The 6477-nt window shown below is 29.1% G+C and overlaps 1 long non-coding RNA gene across 1 annotated transcript; it reads right to left on the bottom strand.

Moving 5' to 3' along the window:
* On the bottom strand, positions 1–6029 carry LOC148596529 (uncharacterized). Its single transcript, XR_015919187.1, has 4 exons — positions 5809–6029; positions 5132–5201; positions 934–1105; positions 1–81 (listed from the first exon to the last, which is right to left on the bottom strand). It is a non-coding gene; the product is annotated as an uncharacterized LOC148596529 (long non-coding RNA).
* Positions 6030–6477: the final 448 nt, after the last annotated feature.

A 6477-nucleotide genomic window follows, 5' to 3' on the forward strand; every position in this document is an offset into this window, starting at 1 on the left:
AACAATTCAAAATCATTTTATTTTTCATTAAATTGCTTTGTCGTGGCATATTGCAGTTGTCAACATCAGTTATTGATTTACCTGAAATAAAAAAAATGAAATTCAATTGTAAATAATGCCTACTTACAGAAGATTCACTTTCCCCACATGGTTTGCTCCATTTCCAAAGCCTAAATGCCATATTTGCATTCGCATTTACCAACGCTCAATGCAGTTGAATCATATTTCAAGGAATAATGCTATGCAATGTAATAATTCTAACTCCGTTTAATGGATGCAGCATTAGAATATAAGGTTAGGATTTGTTTAGATAACGAATTATTCGATTAAACTTAGATTTCCTATTGTTTTAGATTATTTAGATTATCATTGCCCATGCTCACTTAACAAGATATTTAACCCATTCAGACCTTGTTATTTTCAACACATTCCACTATATTATGAGTGATCCAGGAAAACAAGATTCCAGCAGTAGTCAAACGAATGTATGTGAAGGGAAAAGATTTCAAAAAGAAGATGAAACAACCTAAACAGAGAGGCAAAAGTAATTGAGCAACGCAGACTCCAATAAAAACTGGGAGCATAGACACCCGAAAAGTAAGCTCACGTAATCTTGTTTTGATTTATTGATTACAATTTCGTCATTTTCCTTTAGCATTTTGGTTCCCTTGATTACTTTTTAATGTTTGATATTTTCGTTTGGAATAAAGTTAATATGCAGCCACCTTATTTTTATTTTTGGATTTTTTCTGGAAGAAATTGGGTAATTATTTTTGATACAAAGGTAAATGTGTATTTTAAGTCAGCATTTTTGAATAATTTCAAAATAAAACCAATATAAAAAAACAAGATTGTTTGTTTGTATGTTGGGGTTTAACGTCCGAGCAGCAATATTTCAGCCATATTCAGACGATAACAAAACAAGAAACCTACCATCTAGAACAAATGCAGAGACATCTAGAGTTACGGTATATGCCATCAACGCATTTTGCATTCTGACAGCAAGCTTTGCATTGTTTTCGAAAATATCTAAATGGTCCTTTCTTGTCGTAATTGTTGCATTGAGACAATTTCTTTATGGCTTCGGCTTCTGGAATAGTAACAGCTGAAAGATAAAAGAATTACAAGACTAGCTTTCTTACCAGAGTACATGGCAAAGTGGAAGAAACCTATAACAATCGCCAGTTTCATAAGAAAATAGCAAAATGACAAAATAACCATTTGATTATCTTTCTAAATATTTCCATTAAGGAGTCAATGATAAGTTGTAGATGCGAAATGCATAACATCTACCTGGTTCAAAGTAAATCTAATTTTAATTCAAACGTTATTAAACTTGCATCATTTTCACTTAACTTAGCCAATGGTTCATTCATGATAACCCAAACCAATTGAAACACTAGGTACAAAATGACAAAACCTGATAACTGTTTTCTTAAATTTCATTAAAATCATTAATAGGTTAAGAAGAATGGATAATATATTTGGGACTTTTTTCAGATACAATCAAAACTTTTCGATAAGATTCAAAATATAAAGAATACAATGTCATTGCTATATTAATGCCAATTTTTTTTTAATCAACATCCAGAAAAGCGGATAAGGGAGTGTTACGAGTAACAATGGATACCCATACCGCCCATTTACTTAATGTCAAAGTAAATTATACTCAATCTGTTTTCTTGGATCAAGGTTACAATTAGTCAAAAGTGCTAAGCAATGGTTAGTGGGTTGCTCCTGTTACATCTGTTCAGGACACATGGTGACATTATCTACAGATAACGTTGAAAATTTTGTTATTATCAGAGATTCAAACCCAAGATCCAGAAACAATGGAATACATTCAAGAGCTTATAAATATCTTTGTGAATAATTGAACGTTTTAATTGCTGTTATTGCCAGTAATGGTATCCCATTTACATAGTATGAAGTTCTTGATTCTTGTAGAAATTATAAAGTAAAACTTTATACAAGAAAGACACCTTGGATAATTTTGCCCGTTTCTCAAAAAAAAGTCAGATATTGTCTAGTTATAGAACATTTTACGATCCAAAGACACAAAAAAACGATTGATGAGTCTGGTTTTTAGATTATGTTCCATATTATTTGGAAATTTAGGTAAAACTGATATGCAATTTAAACTAAACGTATAGATAGATACCATAGTTTCACTTCTGATTGAAACAAAACCTGTTTTATTTTCATTTTGAAAATTTAGTAAAAGCGGCCCATATGACCGTCAAGTTAAGGATTGCAAGGAAAAGGAAAATCAATTGAACCAGGACTCGAACGTCAAGAAGAACTTAAATTCAGGAGATAATGACTGGAAAAAAGAAAAGCGACAAACGCAATAAAACATTAGAGCAATTCGGACTTCACCTAAAACTCACAGAATGGATCATGTGTACCGATAGGGTAGGCTACCTGTTTTTATTGACAGTAGATTGGGGGAAAATGTAAATTAAATTCTACATACAATTCATGTATCATTTGTTATATTTAGGGCATGTCTTACGTGTATGTAGATATTTTAGATATATACATAGGTTTGTTTGCACTTAGTGTGAACTTTGAGGTGTAAAATCAGCATTAATATTTATTTTAATATAAATGAGAATAATACTTGACAGGTCAGTTGTATACACTCCTTTGAAATTCCTGATACTCGTATTATTAGAACTTTTTATAACGAATGTCTAATAATGTGTTTGGCGTCCTATTTGGCAATCATTGGATTCATGATAGTAAGTACCAAAAAAATATAAATCTTATATAAGAACCACTAAACACAAAAATAAACGGGTCGTTGGATATAGAACCTTTGAGTTATACTAATATGTCAATGGGTCAGGTACAGCTTACTACTACAGGTAAATAACATAGAAACAAATACCGTACTAACATACTACTACAGGTAGGTACCATAGAAACAAATACCGTACTAACATACTACTACAGGTAAATAACATAGAAAGAAATACAATATTAACATCCAACTACAGATAAATAACTTAGAGACAAATACAATATTAACATACTACTACAGGTAAATAAAATAGAAACAAATACCGTACTAACATACTACAAGAGGTAAATAACATAGAAACAAATACCATATTAACATATTATTACAGGTAAATAAAATAGAAACAAATACCGTACTAACATACTACTACAGGTAAATAACATAGAAACAAATACCATATTAACATATTATTACAGGTAAATAAAATAGAAACAATTACCATATTAACATACTACTACAGGTAAATAACATAGAAACAAATACCATATTAACATATTATTACAGGTAAATAAAATAGAAACAAATACCGTACTAACATACTACTACAGGTAAACAACATAGAAATAAATACAATATTAATATCCAACTACAGGTAAATAAAATAGAAACAAATACCGTACTAACATACTACTACAGGTAAATAACATAGAAACAAATACAATATTAACATCCAACTACAGATAAATAACTTAGAGACAAATACAATATTAACATACTACTACAGGTAAATAACATAGAAACAAATACAATATTAACATCCAACTACAGATAAATAACTTAGAGACAAATACAATATTAACATACTACTACAGGTAAATAAAATAGAAACAAATACCGTACTAACATACTACAAGAGGTAAATAACATAGAAACAAATACCATATTAACATATTATTACAGGTAAATAAAATAGAAACAATTACCATATTAACCTACTACTACAGGTAAATAACACAGAAACAAATACCATATTAACATATTATTACAGGTAAATAAAATAGAAACAAATACAGTACTAACATACTACTACAGGTAAACAACATAGAAATAAATACAATATTAATATCCAACTACAGGTAAATAAAATAGAAACAAATACCGTACTAACATACTACTAGAGGTAAATAACATAGAAACAAATATCATACTAACATATTATTACAGGTAAATAAAATAGAAACAAATACCGTACTAACATACTACAAGAGGTAAATAACATAGAAACAAATACCGTACTAACATACTACTACAGGTAAATTACATAGAAACAAATACAATATTAACATCCAACTACAGATAAATAACTTAGAGACAAATACAATATTAACATACTACTACAGGTAAATAAAATAGAAACAAATACTGTACTAACATACTACAAGAGGTAAATAACATAGAAACAAATACCATATTAACATATTATTACAGGTAAATAAAATAGAAACAAATACCGTACTAACATACTACTACAGGTAAATAACATAGAAACAAATACCATATTAACATATTATTACAGGTAAATAAAATAGAAACAATTACCATATTAACATACTACTACAGGTAAATACCATAGAAACAAATACCATATTAACATATTATTACAGGTAAATAAAATAGAAACAAATACCGTACTAACATACTACTACAGGTAAATAACATAGAAACAAATACCATATTAACATATTATTATTACAGGTAAATAAAATAGAAACAAATACCGTACTAACATCCAACTACAGGTAAACAACATAGAAATAAATACAATATTAATATCCAACTACAGGTAAATAAAATAGAAACAAATACCGTACTAACATACTACTACAGGTAAATAACATAGAAACAAATACCATATTAACATATTATTACAGGTAAATAAAATAGAAACAAATACCATATTAACATACTACTACAGTTTAATGACATAGAAACAAATACCATATTAACACATTATTACAGGTAAATAAAATAGAAACAAATACCGTACTAACATACTACTACAGGTAAACAATATAGAAACAAATACAATATTAACAACCAACTACAGGTAAACAACATAGAAATAAATACAATATTGACATCCAACTACAGGTAAATAACATAGAAACAAATACCGTACTAACATACTACTACAGGTAAATAACATAGAAACAAATACCATATTAACATATTATTACAGGTAAATAAAATAGAAACAAATACCACATTAACATACTACTACAGGTAAATAAAATATAAACAAATACCATGTTAACATACAATTACAGGTACATAACATTGAAACAAATACTATATTAACATACATTTTAGTGCACTAATACTCACCAGACAAAGCTACCAGAACAATTAATACAATAATTGTTATTCTCATAATGCTGATAATTGCTAATTGATTCTGCAAGAAAAACATATTCAGTGATAAAATCAACTGTTAAAACATCGTTGTCTAGTAAACCTTAATAATGGAAATTTCTTTCACTCAGTTGGAGCTATAATATGGCAAAATATATTTACAACAAAGTTTGCTCTAATTACGTACCAATCCATACAAATTTCAGACACTGTCAATGGAATGGGTGTTGAAAGACCTACCGAATAACAGTATTCGTCTTTTTCAATGTACAAAAGCTGGTTTCTATAACTATTTCTGAATTGGAAATAAGTCAGTTAAATGTAACGCGTTTTTAATACACAAATCACTCTTTAGTTATAATCTGTATTTTTTCTTGCGCATTCAAAATTTACTTGCAAGGTGACATAATCGATTTCCCGCATGGTATTATCATCAATTTATGACAAAAAAGGTTGGAAACATTGGACATGATCCTATGATCCAATTTTTTGCAGATGCGATAAGCAGCATTCAATAATGTTATATAATGATTTTCCCGCAGGATAGAGGACTGATAGGAGGCTATTACCGAATTATTTTCAATACACATTGGCTAAAATACATTCATTTAGTAATGCTTTTCATGTTCTAACTAAATAGGCAAACTTACTTTCAGATCTTTCAGTCCCGGTCCAGAAATGAAATTACGCGACCAACAAGTTGACTTTTATACACTTAACCATACACGTCTCAAACGAAACTGAAAAAAGCAAAAAACAAAAACAAAAAAAAACATCCTTTCAACGTGGTACTTTATTCTTCTGAATAGAATGTTCGTGACGGAAGGTAATTATGCACAAGCTTCTTCCATTTTGACCCAATTCATTGATATATAATTTGTAGAAGTAAACTGACACGTAATATTGGAAATTGAATACTTTTTTCATCTTTTTTCTTTCAAAACTTAGTGACAGTTTACGACTACAACGGATTAACGGATTGATGTTTAAAGCTCAAGCAGTAACAGTGTAGCTATATCATAGTGACGAACATGAAATTAATGATAAAATGAACATGAAATAGGATGGGGCACAAGAATAATAGAGTCGATGGTGTACGCGCATTTGGTGAAAAACATATGGACGGAATAAGGTAACAATTGTTCAGAACAAATATATATATTTTAGGAAAATAATGTCTTGTGGATTAGTTCATTGACATTATAAATGTACCGGTCAATATATATGTCATTTAGCAAACACTTCTGAAAATTTTTAATATTGTATTTTTTTCGGACAGTTGTTTCTTGGGTATGGATTCGAGTACCCTATTCACAACC

This window comes from Perna viridis, chromosome 15, assembly GCF_037379345.1.
Source record: "Perna viridis isolate PV_CMFRI_1.1 ecotype Kerala chromosome 15, ASM3737934v1, whole genome shotgun sequence".
Classification (NCBI taxonomy): domain Eukaryota; kingdom Metazoa; phylum Mollusca; class Bivalvia; order Mytilida; family Mytilidae; genus Perna; species Perna viridis.